Genomic DNA, 23829 nt, shown 5'->3' with positions numbered 1-23829 from the left:
GATAATTTTAACAACGTTACTGAACTATATATAGTCTGAGCTTTATCCAAACCATTTTTCAAAGAGATAGGATCAATAATAAGAGAGAACCATCAGTTTGAAGTACACTGTTCCATTCGGATTTTGTTTTTGTTTTTTAGCATGTTGTTATAAAAGGAGTGATAACACACAGACAGCTACCACCACTGCAATGCTATCACATGTTTCTAAGTACTAGGGATATATATCTTCCCAAAAATCACTATGAGAATTATTGCCCTCAGATGGTACCGATGACCCCATATCCGGGGTCCTGGCCCACGGTCTAAATGTATCTTTAATGATTGTTTGTTTTAATCAACTACTACTACAGTAGTAGTACTACTACTACTACTACTACTGCTGCTACTACTACTTTTATTTTGTTTATGCTTTTTTCTGTTGTATGTCAAGCACTTTGTGAGTTATGTCTGTGAAAAGTGCTATACAAATAATGCAATAATAAAGATTACTGAGGCACTACATTGTCTCTACACGTGTAGCCTATGTGAAGACACCATAATCAAATTTCCTTCAATAGTAGTCTCTCTCAATTCAATTCAAATTGATTAAAAAGCTTTATCGTCGACCAAAGCATCACTGTACAATTTGTCAAAATATGTGGACAGTACAAAATAATGTTAAAGTAAGTTTTAACACTTGAGATACCTCTAATGAAAACAGTGCATCAAACATATTATCAGTGAATTGGAATGAATAATATTAATAATAGCTCTGTTCCCTCGTGCATCTATTTAAATGCATCTCTAAGTTAAATTATGAAAGCTATTTGTTGTTGTGCTTTAAACCTTGAGATACACCTGTTGTGGGTTGAGCTAATGAGCTAATGTTTGTGGTAGAGATACGATGCAGCAAGCAGAGGTGATAGGGTGCTAGCAGTAATGGCATGGGCCGTAACATTTCTCCTCCATTAGTGGAACACATGCAATATACAATATTTCTGGTGTGAAATTGCTATAACATACTGTAACTGTAAAAGCCATCCAAAAGGCATAATTTGGCACATGTGCATGCTTCATCCCTGGATTTGAAAGTGGTGGCGGCACCTATATGTGACACACACACACACACACACACACACACACACACACACACACACACACACACACACACACACACACACACAGGCACAATGGAGCAGGATTGCAGTCAGGGAGGCAAAACATCAGAGCCAGGAATAGAATCCAATTAATTTTGATTGCACGGCTGCGGCTTCCTGATTGGTGGAGAGAAAGGTCACTCAGACAGACCACAACAAGTGAGTCAGCCCGGCATCTACAATGTTCTAACTTCACATTTCAGGCTTTTATGGTGTCGTTTAGGGTTGGACACGGTAACCGCCGTACCGCGGTAAACCGAGGTCTACCGCGGTGTCAGTGTGCTTACCGCGGTAAAAAAAGACAAAAAAAAGTCTATTTTTTATTGGAAAACCAGCGAGTTTTAAAACAGGGGAGAAGCGAGGACCGCATGCGCTCCATGCCGCTCTGCTCTGGGCCGTGTACCACAGTTTGGAAGCCACATACGTCACTCTCACTCTCAGAGACACAGACAGTCAGACCTACACAGGGCAGCCTGTAGAGGAGTACAGAGCAGCGTAAACTTTCTCTGTAATCCACACGACACAAGGATGTTAATACATACCTTGTGTTGTGGCATATCTTTTTTTATTCATACGGATTACTGGCGGATGAAACTATTTTACTTTTTCCACCGCGTCGCACGTTGTGCCCCGTCTGTTGGCGCGTCGGAGATTTTATAACCTTTTCTGTCAAGTCTTGTAACTAAAACCTGTATATAGCAGCACTCAATCACTGCGATTTGAGAGTTGAGACGTGACGTGAGTTTACAGAATCACTGTACACGATCTGACTACCCGTCCTCTTCTGGTTTGTTCACACAGCTGTTTGTGTCTGAAAAGCTAAGTAGCTAGCCTACGTTACTATGGTAACCCGACAGTGCAGATCTAAAAGCTCAGAACGCGTCGCGGATGCGATGTGTTGTGAGCTTGTAGATCTGCTCCTTTCAAAGCCATACCCGCTGTGCTGTACGGAGAAGTATAACTCGGGCAGTCAGGCTGTGGAGAGGCGACTTTTGGGAAGATGATTGCAATATTTTGGCTTATCGCCGAACCTTAATTAATAGATACGGGGGTGCGGTAATTACCGCAGTACCGGCGGTAAATGGGAAGACGGTAATCGCGGTAACAAAATGTCGATACCGCCCCAGGCCTAGTGTCGTTGTTCCCTAGCATTTTCACAGCACAGGCCATGAGGATTAAACCGGCAACTCGCGTAGCCAGACAAGCATTTCCGTTCACAAAATATAATTTCTGATAAGCAGCAATGTATATGCTTAGATGATTTTGATTTATGTTTGGATAAATGAGTGCAACTGTAAAAACGAAACGGAAGTGGGGCGAGAGAGGGCGAGATCATTTAGCGACCTACAACCGGGTCGCAACGTGGTCGGTAGTTTTCACCGACCGGGTCGCTAAATCAACCGACCGGGCCGGTAAATCACTGACCGGGATGCTAAATCCACGGACCGGGTCGCAAAATCGACCGACCGGGTCGCTAAATCGACCGACCGGGACGCTAAAACCACCGACCGGGACGCTAAAACCACCGACCGGGTCGCTAAATCCACCGAACGGGACGCTAAATCCACCCACCGGTTAGGTAAATCCACCGACCGGGGTTGCTTTTCCACCGATCGGGCTACTAACCCTAACCCTAACCCTAAACTTAACCTCAGTAACCATACCTCAGTAACTAACCTGCCGACGCAACCTACCGACCGGGTCGCTAATCACCGACCTTGCCGCTAAAGTGACCGACCGGGTCGCTAAATCTACCGACCAGGGCGCAAAATCTTCCGACCGGGTCGCTAGATCTACCAACCGGGTCGCTAAATCTACCGACTTAAAACTGCAGGCCGGTCGGTAGATTTAGCGACCCGGTCGGTCGATTTAGCGGCACGGTCGGTGATTTACCGGCCCGGTCGGTTGATTTAGCGACCCGGTCGCTGAAAACTACCGACCACGTTGCGACCCGGTTGTAGGTCGCTAAATGATCTCGCTCCTACTGAGTGGGGCTTCACAGCCGCTTTATCGCTTCTCAAGCCGGATACTCATGATTAGAACTTCCATCTCCAAGACTGTAGGTGTAGGAGCATTTGCAAATTGTGTTCTTGCCACGTGAGACTACAGGGAAGTCACCCTGACCATTAACCACATAGCCTCAAATGTATATAAGGTCCACTATGTACTTTACAATGAATAGTGAAAATAGCCAATCTGCTATTGTTGTTGCAATGCGATCTTCTGTGACAAAAAGGTTGAACATAATCTCTCAATCAGTCAGCACCACTGCCCTAAACATGTAGTGCTGTTACAGTAGCACCCAGGAGGAAGTGGATTAAGAAAGCCATACCGAGTTCCCGTTTCTGAAAAATCACACCTAGTGTGAAGTGAGCAGTGCCATTTATTTCATAAAGTGTCCCGCTGGCCAATCACAGCGCGTCCCACGAAGCTTGGCCAATGGGACCCGGGGCGTACAAGATGTTGGAGCACAAGATGTTGGAGCATAGCTCCTTCCAAAAAGGCAGTGATGCCCCCAGAGGCAAAAACAAAGGGGAACAAATCTTTTTTACCGAAAGGATTCCCAGAATGAGTGTAAAACATTTACACTACAAGACAAATTTATTCACGCTGTCCTTCAGCCTCTCTGCCTGCCCTTTACAACTGAACCCCACGCTACAGAGAACACACAGGGAAATGGCACCCCCTGTGGGCATGTTATTTTGGGGCTCTTTTATCAGTCTGAGTCAAAGCACCTGGGAAATGTCACCGAAATCTAGGCGGAGCTGTGTGAACAGGGGCGTCACAAAGGGGGGAGAAGGGGGGGGAGTGGGACTGAGTTACTAGGGCCCAAGGTGGATTATTTATTATTATTATTTTATACTTTAGCTATTGAAAAATAGCAGATATACAAGCTCACAGCCGCGCTGCGAGCTTGTAGATCTGCTATTTTTTTTGAAAAGTCGTGAAAATGTGTGCAAATCTTTGAATATATGTATTTTTTAAGCGAACATTTGTGACTAAAATTTTGCTTCTGGGAGGTCCCTGGAACTAAATATTTTGAGATGGGGGTCCGTGGCCAAATACATATCGGCTCCTTCACATGAAAACGTTTGAGCACCACTGACATAGAAACATGTAGAAACAATACCTACACAAAACTATGGTTGTGACTATGGAGTCATCACTTTTCACAATTGTGTTGTCAGCATTTTAGCCCAAGGAATGTTTTTCATGCAAAACAAATGCTGGCAATGGATTCAGAATAATTAAAAACCCATAGTTTGACCCCTCACATGCTACTTAAAGCAGTTTTTGGGGGGTATTTTTTATTTATTTTATAGTATAGTGTATATAGTAAGTGAATGGGCCCACACTTTTACCCCTATAAAAAATTGCTCAAAGCTGACAGGCAGTCAGCAGGTGGTTTCATGAATTTATATAGACAACATTTTAGGCCAATAAAAAAGACTATATACCAAATGTCATACCTACTGTATGCCATAAAAGCCAAGTTGGCTGCCGGACTATAAAATAATTTCTGGGAACTCAGATTAGCCCTGGACTGCCTTTGAAAACCCCCGCTAACTGACGGATGGACAGACAGTGTAGTTGCTCCGCTTCCTTCAGGTCCATTAGAGGATGAAGTCATGGACTCCTGCTAATAGTCAATGGCATGGTTGTCACGGTAATGGAAGAGGATGAGGCAGTGGCGTCAGTTCAGCAAAAGCTAAGGTATGGCAACATGACTGGTGTCTTGCACGCGCGCGAAGGCGCATGTTGCCATGCACGAAGATGTTTTGAGAACCTGTGGGATGCTTTTAACCTCCGCCTTCCCAAAACCAGAGAAAGACACAATATACAGAAATGGGACTTTGTGAGGATAGAAGGTGCTAGTGGGACCCCAAAAAAGGTTTTAAAATAGGAAAAGTGAAATTTCATGTTGTATCACCTTTAAGTACATTTTATTTTTTTCCCCTGTAGCCACGGCATGGCAGCTGCCATACCTTGCCATGCACAATTGACGCCTCTGGGATAATGAGGCAGGGCTCCAACAGGAGAAAGAGGAGAGAGAGAGAGAGAAAGAGAGAGAGAAAGGTGTGCGCGCGTGTGTGCGTGCGTGCGTGCGTGCGTGCGTGCGTGCGAAACAACCAAAAAAAGGAGAGAAGAGGGACTCATGGGAGAGTCCCTCTGGCCTCGTCTCAATCCTGTTTTTAACGAGCACCGATTTAATTGTCCCGCTCTAATTAAGGGATGCCAGGTTGCACTCACTCACCACTCGTACAGCAAGCCTGTTAGCTGATACCAGAACAGCTTCTCATTTAATTAGAAACGTTTCCTGTATGACTCTGATCACGGAGGAGAAAAATGTAAAACATAAAAAAATTACCGGGGATGACAAGAGAGGAGAGGAGAGGAGAGGAGAGGAGAATTTCAGATTATTCTTTTGTTCTGGCTAATAGTAGGTTCTTGGGTTTACCTTAGCTCTGGTCCATAGCGTTAGTGGAGTTCTCCCTAACGCTATGTTCCTCTACCTCCCAAATCCTTGGCAAATCCGTAAAGACCCGTCGTCTGGTCCGAAAATAACAAAAACTGTTTCGCCCCTCACCAAACCAAAGGTATCAGTGGACCGTTGAAAGCTTACTCTAGTCTACTTAGTGGACGTGGTCTTAGCCCCCCACCACACGCTTAAAATACATTTCTAGGGCAAAATGAAAAATATTCCACTGGATGGAGACACTCTTCCTGGTTGAAGACTGTTTTTGCGAAACAGCGCTTCCAATGTCGCAGAGCTGAATAACACCCAATGAGACAAATGCTTTTAAGGTATTTGCTCATGAATATTTATGTATTTTAAGAACTCCACTAACGCTATGGACCAGAGCTAGGTTTACCTGTGATCCTAGTTTACGGAGGCAGACCACACTATCTCTCTGAATGTGATGTACCGGTATATGTTTACCTTGATTTTTAGAAGTTGCTCTGGATAAGCTTAATGCCTAAATTGTTGAAGAGAAGAGAAGAGAAGAGAAGAGAAGAGAAGAGAAGAGAAGAGAAGAGAAGAGAAGAGAAGAGGGAAGGCAGGCACGTGCACACATAGACACCAAAGGGGCTTGAGCCCCTACCCTTTTATCCGCCTGTAAAAAGTGCCCTCTCCAGACCATGAATGCAGTTTTTACTATGGTGGAAAGAATTACAATTGCCCCGATGCTGCGTTCCAATTCTCCTGAACTTGAATGCAGCAACTTATGTTGAAAGAATTACCCTCTCTGTGTAGAAATCCATGCTGTTCCGCCATTATCTCCAGTATTCACTTGATTATGCTTAGTTCAGTGTGGTATAAAGTACCAAAAATAGCCAACCTCCAAGCTCACAACGCCTCGCAGCGCGACGCGTTGTGAGCTTGGAGGTCTGCTATTTTTGACATTTTCACCAAAATGCCCTATTAGAAATTCCAGCCCCTGCCTCTCTCTCAATACTTTAGGAAAGGAGGTATACGATCAGTTGACATATACCAGAGAAATGCCCACAGCTGAAGGGAGAGGTTAATTGACAGATAATACCTCATTATTACAGTAGCGGCTGGAAACAGGATTAAGATCTAAATCACACTCACAACATAGAGAAGAAAAATGATTTAGCGGCACAGTCTCATCTGACAGCTCCCCAGCCAGTCACCATGTGATCAATAAGTAATGCTAAGTCAACAGTCACACATTGAAACACACGCGCGCGCACACACACACACACACACACACACACACACACACACACACACACACACACACACACACACACAGACAGACAGACAGACAGACAGACAGACAGACAGACAGACAGACAGACAGACAGACAGACAGACAGACAGACAGACAGACAGACACACACACACACACACACAGTCAGCCTTAGTGACCTGACAACCACCCCTACCCATGCTGAAATATTAATGACCTCTGGGAGGGGTCCCACCACATGGAGATCAATATTTAAAAAGGTCTGGAAACATTGGCGTTTCTGGACAGTCAGCAGACGGCCCACATTCTCAGGGACACCCATGTCAGTGTGGAGGAAGCGCCCCAATATCCTACGGATAGTTTGATAACCTGCCCTCAAATCCTACCTCACTATGTAACTGTTTTGAACAGTTTTTGTTGGGTTGATATGTCTTTTTAGTGTGTCTTAATTGGGTTGGGTTCTATATAAAGTGTTTTTACTGAATAGGTGCTTGGTCTGCCTACGTCCTTTGTCTTAGATGAGTATTTTAGGGGTGTAATGATACATTTTAATAGCGATTCGATACATATCACGATACATGGTTGACGATACGATACATGGACGATATTGGTTCATTCATGGTGATACGATACGATTCGATTCAATGATTTAAAATCAATATAGTAACTATTTAGCAAAGAAATTAAATCTGTGTGAAAGGTGTGGATAGTGCAGGTTTTTAAGGGAAACATGTATTATTATGGATATAAATAAGTAAACACGGTGATTATCTGCCAAATACATGGACATTGTATATTGACAAACCTGCACCTTGACATGAACCCAGAGATTACACACATTTATCGATAAACCAGTGTATATGGAAAAGAAAAGTAATTAAACCACTCCTTTTCATTTTTTCTTCTTAAAAATGCTAAATACAATGCACAAGTAGGTACACTGCCGATTCGATACGATACAAATTCAAACGATACGATTCGATTTTAGCTGTTTTCATTTCGATCTACTTTGATTTTTTAAGTTAAAAACTATATTATTTTGATGCAGTTACTATATCGTTACAATTGTAGAGTATTTCTATGCATTTGATGTATTGACGTTGATGTATTGATGTATTACCTTGCTTATTGTAAATCGCTCTGGATTAAGACGCTAAATGCGTAAATTGTGAATTGTAATTTCTGATTCTATTTTGTGTGTAATCTCAACAGCATTTTTGAGAAAGAATTGTTGCTGTCGGTCAAAAACCTTTTATCTCCATGTAAATGTATTTCATTTTCATTTTTGTAAATTAATATCCTACTTATCCATTCTGCAGAGTCACACAAAAGCATCAAAAGTAGCAGATCTGCAAGTTCGAGATGCGGCACAAAGACGCTTTGAGCTTGTTGATCTTCTACGTTTGCTATTTTTTAATTTGAATCCTGAATGGTTCACAGCGTGTCGATCACAGCGGCACGCTGTGAGCTTCTAGATTCAGCTATTAGGGGTAATAATAATAATAATAATAATAAATAAGTTTACTTTGGTTCTGTGAGTACTGAGTAGGCTATAGTTTGATGCTATTGTACTTTTATTCAAGTCAAAGTGTGAATATAGGACTTCTACTTGTAACAGAGTCGTTTTTTTTCAGTATCTCTCACTACTCGACACTACTAGGCCCTCTTCTAGCGCCACCATCAGGCTGATTTTTGCAAAACACATTTTTGGACACTGCTCCTACAGATTTTGGACTAAAATCACACATAGCGGTACACAGTATCTCTACAGTCATGTCATCAACATGGATCTGTCCCATATTCCCTCCTGATTGGCTACGTTTGCTTTCTAAAGTTTGTGTATGCGACTTGACCATCGCTTATCTCCCGATTAGTGAGTCTTACTGGTGATACATGGCAAACGATTCGATACATGGACAATATTCATTCATTCATAGCAGTGGTTTTCAAACCTTTTCACATAAGGTCCAATATTCATTCGGTTATCGTTGGTTAGGATTTTGTCCACAATTCCATGCTGTATTGATAGATAGATAGATAGATACCTTTATTATCCCAAGGGGGAAATTCAGTTGTCCAGTAGAAGCACAGCAGTATACAGTTATTTACAAAGTTACAGAGACGTAAGAAAAGATAGATAAGAGGGAAAAAAACAAAAAACAAAGACAAGAGCAGTACAGTACCAATAAAGAGAAGGTGCATCAATAGAGGGGGCGAATAATATATAAGTATATATACATAAAGTGTCTTGCAAAAGAGACCATAGCAGTCAATGCTAGTTAGTGCAAACAAGTATCTCACTTTCATTGTTAAATAAAGCAAAAATACTCAGAAACTACCAACACAACCTAATAGTGCAATGTCAAAAATCAGTGCGAAAAAAGAAAAAACTAGGAAGCGTGTCACCGCAAGACGCACATGAGCACTCTTCCTGGACGGTCCTTAGAGGTCAAAGTCAATACAGCAATAGTTCCTTAGAGGTCAAAGTCAATACAGCAATGGTTCCGTCAGTCTAAGTTAGGAAGGGAGACCTTTTCAAGCGTCCGTTATGTGTCTCGTTGTACAGCTTAAGATAAAAGACAAAAGATTTTCCTAATCTCTCACATCTCCGTCCTGGGTAGGTAAAGCGGTCGTTTCCTCTCTTACTCCAGTAACTGGTGATCTCTAGATGGAGGGAGTGGGAGGAGTTCTCCAAGATGGAATCTAGCTTCCTCGCTGTGCGCACCCTGGTTACTTCCTCCACCCCCTGCAGAGAGGACCCAACGACAGAGCCTGCTTTCTTCACCAGTCTGTTTAGGTTAAACGTGTCACCTGCTCTGTTGTTGCCACCCCAGCATGTTATACCAAAAAAGAGGACACTTGCCATGACAGACTGATAGAACATCTGTAGCATCCTATTGCACACCCCAAACGATCTCAGTCTTCTCAGGAGGAACAGCCTGCTTTTCCCCTGCGCATTGTCCGACCAGTCCAGTGAACTATTCAGGTGTACTCCGAGGATGTGGCCACAACCCCTCTTTCTTGTCTTATAATTGCTAAAATACAAGACACAAGTTTTTAGCATTGATACAATCGATTCTTTGCATTGCAAAACGATACAAGTCACACTATAGAGCATCGCAGTCAGGTGTCGGAAGTAAACTGCCCATTCGTTTACCCCATAGGGGACTTCATTATCGTAATAAATAATGAACTAACTAAATAATAACTTAAATAAATATGGATATGGATAAATCCATAACCAAAATAAGACAGAGACGAGCCAAAGGACAATCAATAAATTGTTGTATTGAAGAGAGTCAGACAAAGAGACAAAACAGTGAGCATACCATAGCGGCAGCCTGCTAATTATCTCTCTTCCCAAGATGGAAGTTAACATACAGTATATAAGGAATACAGATTATGACAGTTAGATCGTGGAACTCATTGATTCGTTCCCATTATCATAACAAGAAGACAGAGACACGTAGGTTGGCTCTGTATATTTCCACTAGCCTCCACTAACCAAAACATGGTCAGGGTAACAAGGACCTATACTGTAAGTTCAGATAGTAGTAATATAACCTTTATGGTCATATGAGCCTCATACACAAATCATACATCTATGTATCATCATATCTAACATATACGTTGCCGACTTGCTGTTTAGATATTGATGTTTGTGTATCGTCGGAACTCGGAATTCAAATTTAAAATTCAATTACTGAATGGTTTACATTCCTATTCACTACCTTCACTTCAAAGTTAAAGAACAGAGGGTGAGGAGCTAGTAGTAGAGTCAAAAATGTCAGTTCCGTGACCACGAGAGCAAAGGTCCGTTTCTCAATGGATTTGTCATCTAGGAGGGTTATTAAACAAATTTGACCGGGGTGTCTTTTTTTAAATGGCCGGGAAAATGTTTGACAGCTAGGGTAATTTTCAGTCTCATTCACTTACTATACACTATACTATAAAGGAAAAAATGCCTAACCCTAACCCAAAAAACTGCTTTAAGTGGGATGTGAATCCCACTTAATCCATTGCAAGCATTTCTTTTGCATTAAAAACATTCCTTGGGCTAAAAACGGACCCCAAAAGACTGTGAAAATGTATGACTCATCACTAAACCATAGTTTTGTTGGCCGTTTTTTTCTGCCCAAGGAATGTTTTTCATGCAAAACAAATGCTTGCAATGGATTCAGAATAATTAAAAACCCCTAGTTTGACGCCTCACATCCCACTTAAAGCAGATTTTTTGGGAGTAATTTTTTCCTTTATAGTATAGCGAATGAGACTGAAAATTACCCTAGCTGTCAAACATTTTCCCAGACATTTTAAAAGACACCCCAGCCAAATTTGTTGAATAACCCTCCTAGATGACAAATCCATTGAGAAACGGACCTTTGCTCTCGTGGTCACGGAACTGACATTTTTTACCTAACTATAGGGAGAGGGTGTGGGCACTGGGCAGTGAAAGGACTTGGAGAGAGAGAGATAGAGAGACAGACAGACAGACAGACAGACAGACAGACAGACAGACAGACAGACAGACAGACAGACAGAAAAGATGTATAAATATTCATGAGCAAAACAGCACTGTCTGCATTTTTTTCCGTTCAACATGGAAGCACGCCGTGTCTGTTAGTGTCAGACCATCCAGTAACCCAACACACACACACACACACACACACACGCACGCGCTCGCACAAACACACGCACACACGCGCGCACACACACTCACACACACAGACCAATGTTGGCATGGTATCGATAGGCGATTTTAAGGGGTGTCCTAGGGTGCACGTGCACCCCCTGGCCGCCATTTTGATTTTTTTGATCATAATAAACACGCAATATGATTAAGAAGAAGAACATCTCAAATTCGCCTTTTTTGACCCTTTGAAGCACCCATAGCATGACTTCTAAACCAATCACAGCAAATGGGGGGCGGGAGGTAATAGGACTACTGGTTTCTCAACCAATCACAGTGACTGTCTGAACGTCTCTGACAGCACCGCTGAAAAACAAACGGCAGATGATGACACCTGCAGATTTATCTAAATAACAGAATTAAACAGTTGTTTCACAGTGGAATATGCTACCTGGGGTTAACTACAGACATCCATAGGACATGTGGATAGCTTTTACATTTACCATACGTGAACTAAAGTTTTCGGCGCTGCTCAAAGAGGCTGGATTACACGATGTGTTCTGTGCCTCCAAGGAATAACACTTTCTTCTGGGCACCTCAATATAACATTGGATATTTTCTTGTCATTTTCTTAAGGTAAGACATGGCTTTATTTAACTATCTGTTCACTGTGGAGTTAGCCAGCCTGTTTTCTTCTCCTCCGTGTGTGTGTGTGTGTGTGTGTGTGTGTGCGCGCGCGAGCGAGCGCGCATGCTTGCTTCACTTGCTTGTAAATATTGGTAGCTGCTGGTTATGGATCTTTGGTGGTGTGGTTGTGCCACACCACCAATGTAAATGACTGCTTGATTGCTTGATGAATGATGATTAACTTGATGTTTGGCTTTATATGTCCTGGCTGTGCTGCCTCTGTCTGCAAAATAAGTAAATAAATCCTATAGACATATGCTCATGGTGTCTAGAAAAAGAAGCACCTGTTTTACACTTTTTTTGTTTATATTGTGTTACATTTGGGTACAAAATTAACTGCAGAAATCCGCTAAAACAACATTACAAAACCGCTAAGCGTGCGCGCGAGCGTCGTGCACGCGCGCTGCGCGCGCGTGCATGAGGTAATAGAGGTCGTGCACCCCCTGCTGGAAGAGGCTAGAATCGCCTATGATGGTATCACCTCCCAAACTACATGGACCCTTCCTACTGTGTCTCTCAGCTTTGATACCTTATCCTACACTGTCTGTCTCTCTCAGCTTTCCTACTGTCCGTCTCTCCTACAATGTCTCCCTCTTAGCTTTCCTACTGTCTGTCTCTCCTACACTGTCTCTTTCTCAGCTTTCCTTCTGTCTGTCTGTCTCTCCTACACTGTCTCTCTCTATAAGCTTTCTCTCAGTCTGTCTCTCCTACACTGTCTCTCTCTAAGCTTTCTCTCAGTCTGTCTCTCCTACACTGTCTCCCTCTCTGCTTTATACTGCCTTGTCTCTCCTCCACTGTCTCGGCCTGCACTCAGACTTTCCTATCATCAACTAAAATGGACCATTTTCACAGCTGGCATTTTGATGTGTCATAAACGCAGCTGAAGGACACACTCATTTTAAACACTTTGTAGGCCTAGATATTTCATGCATTGGCTTTACAAGCTCACTGTGAGCTTGTACATCTGCTATTTTGAAAACGAGCGACCTCGCGCTTGGGGCGAGGCCGCTTGGGCGCGTGCACGCATCCGCCTGGGTGACAGCTAGAGATGCAACGTTCCCAAACTAATCAAGTCTTTTGAACGGCTCTTTGAAATGAACATTTGGATCTGGTTCGCGCAGTCGGGAGCCTTTCCTTTTTTTTAGGGGGGGGGGGGGGGGGGCTACAAAAGCCCCTCCTTGCTGCTCCACTGAGCACTGAGTGAGAGTGTCGAGAGAGAGACAGATAGGGGAGGCCAGAGAGAGACAGATAGGGGAGACAGATAGGGGAGGCCAGAGAGAGACAGATAGGGGAGGAGAGAGAGACAGATAGGGGAGGCGCAGCACAGCAGACTCGAGCAGAGCACACGGCATGTTCCAGCTAGTGGTGGCAGCTTTATGGAACAGCGCGCAACGGGCAGAACAACGATGAGCCAAACAAGAACGCAGCGCAAGTGCTGTTGTAACAGCGCTGTTGCTTTTTTACAAAAAAATGTTTTCAATATAGGAAGGTTGTTGTTGTAGCTTGAGGTAGCAATGGGTACTGACTAGGGCATTCACCAAATATTCGAATATTCGAATATCAAAGTCACTATTCGACGTTGTTCACCGAAGTCGAACATTCGCTTTTTTATTGTTTTCTCTAATTTATAAAGATATACTTTATAAAACTTGGCTAGATAGGAAGTCATAAGAATGAGCTGTCAATGCCCCTGGTTGATGAATTTGTTAATGCTCTATACCAGGGGTTCTCAAACCTTTATAGGCCGTGACACCCAAAATAAACATAACTGGGGACTTGGAATTGTAGGTATTACATTTAATGTGACTCGGTTCCGCAGATAAATATTAAAATAAATATCGAATACTTTGAGGTTGAAAAATTCGAATACTAAAAATCACTATTCGTGAATGCCCTACTGACTGACGTGTGGAGGTAGCGGAGGTGGATGCAGAAGCAGGGGTGTTGCACCTTTCTGGGCCCTGGGTACAAGGTTTCACTGTGGGCCCCCTATGAATGTTCTTCATAGGGGGAGGGTTTAACCCATTTAGACTGGGAACGCATTATTACCCGTTATTTTGTGCATTAACAATTGAAAATAGCAGATATACAAGCTCACAGCACGGCACCGAGTGCCACGCTGCGAGCTTGTAGATCTGCTATTTTTGAAAAATCCATATATTCAGACATATATTCAAAGATTTGCACACAATTTTCACGACTTTTCAAAAATAGCAGATCACGTATATATGATACGTAGCTTGCGAAGTTAGTTCAGGCAGGTATACTCGAGAGGGTACATTGCATTGCAGTTGTATAAGGACACTAATTCACACTATTATGCCAGACCCTACGTCATTGGCCGACGTGGCAGTCAGCTGATCATTTGCCAACTACTAAGCCCGCCCAGTCTGTCATTCTCCCTGCTGCTCTTGCCCGGACTGTTGCTTGTGTTTGCTTGCCCCCACCGCCTCCCCAGCACGACCAGTAGGCTCTGCTAATTCTGTTCCCCATGGGGGGGGGGGGGGGGGGGGGGGTTGTTTATATATCTATATATCTCCTTGCTCATTATGGTTAACTTCTTATGTGCTGCTTGCTGCTGAGCAGGGAGAACATTTAGCAGAGCCAAACGCCAAATTAAATGTGACATTCACACTTGTATACTCATTAATAATAAACATTGTTCAATATATATCGTGAGTTACCTGACTTAACTGCTATTTCTCAATAGCTAAAGTATAACATAATTAAGGCCCCTCCACCTTGGGCCCTAGTAACTCATTCCCACTTTTCTCCCCCGCGTGACGCCCCTGTGCAGAAGTGCCGTCATTGTTTGACTGACTTGTACCTGGCTGGTGTTGAACTGGAAGCAGGAGAAGCACGGAGACACAAGACGTTATCATCAGATTTGTGCTCACTGTCAGAAAATGAAAATTGCATCCAAATGCTGCTGCGTTCTCTTGTTTGGAATGTTTCAATGAATGCTTAAAGATATATACAAATGAGCCAATGAGCCAGTCTTTCGAACGGCTCTTTTAAGTGAACGAGAGCCACACATCTGGATCACTTAAAAGAGCCATAAATCCCTAGTGACAGCAGAGTGTTGGACAAGCGCTGGTGCTTTGGCATGGGATCAACTTTGACCAAAAAATGCCCATATGGGTTCAACTTTGACCAAAAAATGCCCAGACCTGGTTGGTTGTTTAGGTTGGGCAAAATGTGGCCATCTTTTCCCTAATATGGAGATGACTGACATCTTACATCATAGATGTATGACGTCATAGACCACATGAGACTGACACACTATGTCAGGGCAATATATGGGCATTCCCTGATCTGGGCTTAATATTGCTGACATCAGGGGATTTTGGCCATATTTGGTGACATGAGGCGTGACAGGCGGACGGACATGTTCCGCAGGTTTCCATATAGTAAATGCGACCTATGCAATCATTTTCATCACACATCTTCTCTTCTGGGGATTTCGGATGGGGGGTCCGCAGCCAGATCATTAATTTGGGGTCCTTGACATGAAAAGGTTTTAGAACCATGCTGTATTCATGGGTTGCATTTGTAGTCCTACACCAGCCATGTTGAGGACCAACACAGGTGTTCTGATTGGCATAGAACATTAGTTCTATGCCAATCAGACAAATTGAAAAACCTGTGTTGGTCCTCAACATGGCCGTTTAGGACTACAAATGCAACCCATGAATAGGCGACATTAACTTCATGCTGCCTGGCGGGTGCACACACACACACACACACACACACACACACACACACACACACACACACACACACACACACACACACACACACACACACACACACACACACACACACACACACACACACACACAGTGACACCTAAATGAAACACGGACAGAATTAATGTCCTTACTTTCATCTCTGTTCACCATGTACAGTACAGTGTGATAAGTCAAAATGACTGCTGGGAAAAGGCTCCATTAATCTCTCGCAACAAGAAGCCACACGCAACAACACGACAGGTCGGCATAGAGCTAAAGCATTCGCTTTAGCTTTAACTGTGCCGCTTGTGTGCTGCTTTTGTGCCGCCAAAGCCATGAAATGTTCCATTGTTCAATGCCAAAAATACAATTCAACCTTAGCACAGGTTTGGATGTAGCCTACAGTCAGTTGTCATCCAGTTACACTAGCATTGTCAGGCTCACGTGGAAGGACCCAAATGCAGACACAAGGCACAGGTTTAACTGGCAGGCAAAAATCGTATCCAAAAGGGCAGTCAGCGAGGCAGAGGTACAGTAGGGGCAGGGCAAAAACGTAGTCTAGGAGAAAAACAAACAGGTCAGTCAGGGCAAAAACTTGAACGTGGCAAGAACAATTCTTTGGGCTTTGAATGCAAAACAATCTGGCAAGAGCTGGCTGGAGACTGGAGGCTTAAATACTGTGGGTGATTGCAGGATGAGTGGAGGCAGGTGTTCACACAGGGAGGACCCACTCCTAGACACACCCACACCGGTCAGGCTGTGACAAGCATCATTTAAAATATATATTTTACCAGGTCATCATTTGAGATCACTATCTTGAGTGATAGGCCTATGTCATTTATTTTGTATTTTTTGTCAGGCATGGCATGACCAAAATGTAATACATACAGTAATAGCTAGTTTTTAATGTTCTTTTTACCCCAATTGTCTTATGTTGTTGTCGTTGTTGTTTTATGCCATTGTTTTTAAACCCTGTAGGGGCCATTTGGTTCCATTTGTACACTCTGACAGAGGTGGAAATAGTACTAAGATGTCTTACTTGAGTATATAGAAACGCTCTGTAACAAGTAAAAGTATACAAAAGTATTGGCATCAAAATATACTTTAAAAGTACGAAAATGTTTGAAAATAGCAGATCCACAAGCTCAAACACATCGCATCAACACATTGTGAGCTTGTAGATCGTCTAGCTCCTTTCGGAACGCCTCACTCCACTGCTACGCAGCTCCGAGATGGGCTTCCTACTGTTCGCATGCCAGAATCTTCCGGCTGGGTGGACGATCCGCCGTTAGCTATCACTTCTTACCTTTTTATATCGCTCAGAAGGTCAGCCGGTTCTGTGTTTTTTAGACATTCCCTCGCCAAAATAAACTAATTAGGGTCCTGCTTAACCTTCCCTATCAGACTCACCTCACCGCAACTCACCAGTTAAGAGTGGGGTGGCTCAGAGTAGATGACAGAGTACAGCAACTTGCAATGGGCCTGGTGTACAAGATACACTACACCACTATGATACCCAAGTACCTGTCAAAATACTTTATAAACATTAAGGATGTCCATAATTACAACACCAGAGGCAGCGCCACAGATCACTTTCAACCCAGAGTCAAAACCAACAAAGGGTCAAACTCTTTTTTCTGCTATACCACCAAAATGTGGAAAGCCTTACCGAAGGCCATAAAGGAGTGTGGATCACTAGCATCCTTTAAAATTGCCCTGAAAAACCACTTACAGGCAGCAGCCGTTTGCAACTGGTAAAAAAATGAACATAGCCCAACCCTACCCTCCCCTGCCCCTTCTTTGTATATACTGTTTGTTTTAGACTTACTGTCTTCTATTTTGTTTTTCTTTACATATCTACTGCATAGTACTGTGTTCTATTCGTCTGTCATTCAATGTTATATGAGATACTTCAATGGTTTCCAGTGGAAATAAGCTTAGTCTTTTCATGGATCTCCTTTTAGTAGACCTTGTACCAGTGAACTGTACCGTCATGAAACTGTACCTTTTCCTATGCAAACTTCTAATAAAGTCTTCAATCAATCAATCAATCAAACCCCAGTACTCAGAATACGGCTCCTTTAATTAACCTGATTTGTGCAGCAACCTATTAATTTTATTGAACTCTCCCCCTTCCCAACACACCTTGCTTTTGCAAAAGAGAAACACAATAATAAGAAGGCTCCGTCCCTGTGCCTTGATTACTCGCAGCGGGACGCAATCAGTCTTTAATTCACAGCTGCCTCGATCACTTTGGCTTTGCCTGGTCGCTCATCAGCCTTTGAGTGTGGAGTATCTCTGCTTTGCTGAACCTGATGTAGCGGACATATGCTGCCGAGGACCACCGACCAAGGGACTGGATCGTAGCCGAAGGCACCAGCAGGGCTGCCGAAGTGGCCGCTCCGATGCGCAGGGAGTGAGGCGTGTGGAGGGCCGGAGCGAGGCCTTCACTTTGGCACAGCGCCTTCAGCTTTGCTGCGAACCAGGCCCGAGTCATGGGTAGCCCCTCGATGGTGCGGAACAATGGGTCGTTAGGAGCCGACACCGGACGGACAGCCAGGTATCTCAGCATGGAAGTGAAAGGACAAAAAAGCGAGTTAGTTTTAGCAACCACAACCGGCGTGCCTTCGCTAAATTGTCCGTTTTAGATTTCTTCAATAACACAGAATAATGCGATTCTTCCAACACTAAATCAGAAAAGCAAAGTCCCTGAGAGGGATCGAAAGTCAAAGTGCTCGCCGTGTATTCCCCACAACGTAAAAAGGCATAGAAAGCAAATAAGAGGACAGCTTCTAATAATACATTATGGTACCCGGAGAACAGGCCTCCCCTTAACTTCCCCACCAGCCTGTGCAGCACCGCTATTGTGATAGGTAAGCGGCGGTCATTGCCTTGAGTCTGTTCTTTCTTGAGACCGATGAGAAGCAGGTGAATGGCTGGGTTGCTTAGAATGCTTGGTACCGTTGGGTCACGGCAACGAAGGTGGAATTGAATGCCCGAAATGAGAGTTTTAATAGACCCAGGTTGTAATTTTCTAGATTCAAAAGCATGAACTATGAACGCGCACACCATTGGAATATTAAGGGGAAGCAGAGGACATGCAAACCGCTCACAAAAATTACAGAAAAACCACCATGCTGAGTCGTAAGATTTAATAGTATTTGGGGCGAGGCCCTTCCTCATGTACAACTCTGCGGCCTCCCATAGGGAGACCAGGGACCTTTCTGGAGTTAATCCAGCGTCAACCCAGCGAACGGTGGAACTGCCAGGCCGCTGGCTGCGGGAAGCGCTCACTATCCCGACTATCCGCTGTTCCGACATGGTCGGCAGGTTAGTTACTTAGCGTCGGCAGGTTAGTTACTTAGCGTAAGGCAGGTTAGTTACTTAGCGTAAGGCAGGTTAGTTACTTAGCATCGGCAGGTTAGTTACTGAGGTAAGGTTTACTGAGGTTAGGTTTAGGGTTGGGGGTAGAGTTAGGGTTAGTTTTAGTGTCGGAATACCGGCCCGTCGGAACACTGATGCGGACCCGCTGGCTGCGGCCTCCGGGCATAGAATGCGAAACTCCTGAAATTTAAAGCGGGACAAGGCATCAGCTAAGCAATTTCGTTTACCCGGAATCAGGGTTGTTAGGGTTACTTTTAAAAAGGAATCCCCTACAGTTACAAGTTACTTTGCAAAAAAGTGTAGTCAGTAACGTAATCCGATTACCACAATTTAAAAAGTAACTACTGGTTACTTTCAGTTACTTTTGGATTACTTTTAAGCAAAACTCGATTTATTATGACTGATAACAGTATTATCATAAAATATCTAATTTTGAAGATTTGCATACTGGATAACACCACTTGTACACATACTGTAATTCACACAAAATACTGCATGTTCAGAAAATAGGTTAGATCAGGCTCTCAACCTTATTTTTTTACCAGTACCACTCAAGACAATATTTTTCTCTCCAAGTACCACCATATGATGTTAAAATACAGTAGTGTACACCTTCCCCATCCTATTCATAGGCATGCAGGCACAGTACACACAGAAGGCAAAAGTATACCTACAAACAAAATAAAGAAAAACGACTTAATAGCTTTATATGCAAATGACTGGTACTCTCTTTCTAAGCAATGGCCAAATGTTTAATGTCCATATATACTGTATACTGTACATAGAGTAGGCATATATAAGAAATATGTATATTAAGGTGCTGTACTGTTAATTTCCAATTCCAAGCATTCACTTGTGACGTCGGCTGCCTCTCAATGCAAACAAACAACCTCTGTCACTGACATACTCTTGCTGAGAACGACCAGCATCCGTTCTCCCATCAAAAAAAATAAAAAATAAAATCATGTTTTACTCATAACAATCCATAGCAAGCCTCGATACAAGACTGACCTATGACTGTCTTGATCCAAGGCTAAACAAGCGAAGCTTAAACCAGCGCCCACCAAGTTACACCACTTTTTCATGTCAAGGACCCCCAAATGGACACTTATTAGCCAATGGACCCCCATTTATTCTATCTCTGACCCCAATTTATATTGTAAAATCAATGTTAATTTTAACTCTCACTGTACACAGTGAGAGTTACAGACCCATGGTCCATTTGTTTCCAAACTAGCATTTAGCTGGGGGTGCATTTAAATTGTGTACACTCTACAGACCCATAAGGGTCCATTTGGTTCCTAACTATCAATTAGCTGGGGACTCCCTGGGCTGGAACTCCCTCAAGGACCCATGTAGGTCCCCGGACCCCACTTTGAGAACCAATGGCTTAAACAAGCCACCTTTAGCCTGAAGCTAACACTAGCCAGATGCTATGGGAAACTTTATAAGGACAGCCTTTCGCTTACCGTTGTAGAAACAGCATGTGTAAGCCTTCATCGATCATATCAGTATCTCCTTCTGTCTTGTGTGCAGTTTTCCTTTCAGATGGATTGTTGTAAATATTCCATAAATCGTCCCTGAACCTATTTGTTAGTGTTAAACTTATCAGTGCTGCCATTGTAATTAAAGGCAGAAACAGCGTTCCAAAATAAGATTATTAGCTTTTATTTCCCAACAGAAAACGAATAAATGCCCAGTGTTTTCAACCAACCTCTCCACGTAACGCTCAGAGTAAAAACAACAACAACGTGTTACAATGGACCCGGTATCCCAGCCAATCACAGAGAGGGATACGTCAAATAGTAGTCATTGATTGGCTGAGAGACGTTCCGGGTGGAAATGGTGTCAGCAGACCTACAAATTCACAATGCGTCGCGGTTAGACACGTTGTGAGCTTGTATATCTGCTATTTTCGATGCGCACCACCGTCTTATGACTGAACATAGCATAACATGCTGCTGTTCCCTGAAGCGATGCTGTGACAATGTGTACTGGTATTTCTACTTGAGTATTTTATTGTTTGGTGTTTTTATAACTTATTTGTAAAATTCATGAGGGGAGGGGGAGAATGGAATCCACCATGTAACCCCCGTCATTCACCTCCGTTACTGTAATCCAGATTACACATTCTAAAATGTAACCTAGGACTTTACAAGTTACACGTTTTTTGTAATCTGATTACGTAACGGCGTTACATGTAATCCGTTACTTAACAACCCTGCCCGGAATGAACTCTGCCCGCATGACAAAATTATACTGCAGGCCCAGCCATGTAAGGCGTCTTACAAATGTATTAATAATACTGATAGAGGAGCGCCCTTTGTTAATCAGATTCACTGTCGCTTCGTTATCGCATCTGACGGAGATTTTTCTCCTGGCCCATTTGTCTCCCCACAGGGAAGCAGCTACAACAATTGGATACAGCTCAAACTAGAAGCAGTGCTCTTCCGAGCACAGGTCTCCACCAGGCCAGGCAGCCTGTTATAGCGCCACCATGAGGCTGATTTGAAAAGTTTGATGTGGCATTTCTTCCTCAGCCTAGTGGGAATGTGCGTGCACAATTTCACAATAAGTGGAGTTATAGGTGAAAACATGAATCGGCCTGTTATAGCGCCACCATGAGGCTGATTTGATTTTTCTTAAGTGGCATTTATTCCTCTGCCTATTGGGAATGTGCATGCACAATTTCACCAAAATTGCACACTGCGTTCAGGATTTCAGGCATTTTATTCAAAACTGACCAATCCTGCAAACTTTGAAAGCCAGTTTTAGCCAATCAGGATGGAATATGGAAAATCTGACACATCCATGTCGATCACATGACTGTAGAGATACTGTCTACTGATTTACGTGATTTTTGGACAAAATCTGTAGGAGTACTGGCAAAAGTTAGTTTTGCAAAAGTCGGCCTCCTGGTGGCGCTAGAACAGGCCCATGTGAAATATTTGGGGCAGAGGTTCTGAATTGGTATCGAGGGAGTGTGTGTGCACAGTTTGGCAGCGACCGGGCCAACGGCGCCGGAGATTAGCTGGTAACGGACAAACGGACGGACGGACGCACGGACGCACGGACGGACGGACGGAGGGGAAAACATACTCTCCCTCAGCCTTCGGCTGGTGGAGACAATAATGCGATAGATTTACATTCATGGGGTAAAGCCTGCATCTCTCTTGGCCATGTACTGGCGAACCATTCCCCTTTGAAAAACCCCCGAACCCGACTGAGGGGGCCGCGTCCGTAAAGAACTGCATGGCCTCGGACGATTCCTCTTCTTCGTTATAAAAGAAAGAGATGCCGTTCCATTGCGCTAAGAATAACGACCAAAACCTGAGATCGGAGCGGCTTCCCTCGTTTAACTCAATATTATCCGAGAGGTTCTTTTTTGACTTTGATAAGTCGATTAGCCTAGACACGAACGAACGCCCTTGGGGAATTATGCGCATCGCAAAATTAAGGTGTCCGAGCAAGGATAACAGCACCCTTTTAGACACGGCTGGCGCCTCCACTGCGTTCTTAACAATTTCTCTGATTCTTAAAAGTTTCTCTAAAGGTAGAGCCGCCTGCATTCGAACGCTGTCGAGCATAATACCTAAGAATTCGATCCTGGTTAAAGGGCCGACTGTTTTCTCTTCGGAGAGCGGTACTCCTAGATCGCTGAAAACCTTGCGCACAGTATTAATACCTCTGCTGGCGGAGAATCCGCGAAATCTAGTCAGAAAATCGTCTAGCAAGTGAAGAACGAAAGGAAGTTTATACGTGTTATACAGAATCCAGCACAGCGCCTCCGACAGCGTGTCGAAAATGCGAGGGCTGCTGCGACAGCCAAAAGTTAGCTTAACCGCGAAAAACAATTTGGAACGCCATTTAATGCCGAAAAGATGCCACTGCGAAGGGTGTAAAGGCATGACTTTAAACGCGTCCACTATGTCCGCTTTGGCCAGCCAGGCTCCTGGCCCTGCGGTTTTAATCATTTTAGCAGCATGATCTACGGAAGCGTAATACAAGGAAAACGGTGGCAGCGGTATTAAGCTATAAATGCTTGGAGTGGCACCTTTAAGCGGGGCGGACAGGTCAAAAATGAGGCGTTTTTTCCCTGAGTATTTTCGAGTGGCTAGCCCTATAGGGCTAACTCTGAACAGGCTAAAAGGCGATTTGTCGAACGGACCAATTAAATGCCCCTTATTTAATTCCTTCGCCAGGAGCGTATCCACTATGGACGGCTCCGCGAGGGCTGACATGAGGTTTTTACACACATAGGTGGCTTTTGGCAGCCAGCATAACCCCGCTAAAAACCCCTGCATTAGTCCCGTGATCAGGTATTTGACCCAAGATTTGTTCGGATGATCTTTCAGGGCAGCAGAAAGAGCCGGCACGTCCACTGGAGTTGAGGGATGAATCTTTTTTATTTTTTCCCAGTCTTGGGCTCTGGCCTCGTCCTCCTGGGACACACAGACTTGGGGTGGCTGTCCCCACACCAGCTGCAAGTGTGCATATATTTACACTTAGGAAACGTACAGACATTTTCATTAAATTGAATGC

The sequence above is a fragment of the Nannobrachium achirus genome (genome assembly GCF_963921795.1).
Source record: "Nannobrachium achirus genome assembly, chromosome: 18".
Classification (NCBI taxonomy): domain Eukaryota; kingdom Metazoa; phylum Chordata; class Actinopteri; order Myctophiformes; family Myctophidae; genus Nannobrachium; species Nannobrachium achirus.
The sequence above is the reverse complement of the archived record's forward strand: the minus strand, read 5'-3'. Positions refer to the sequence as shown.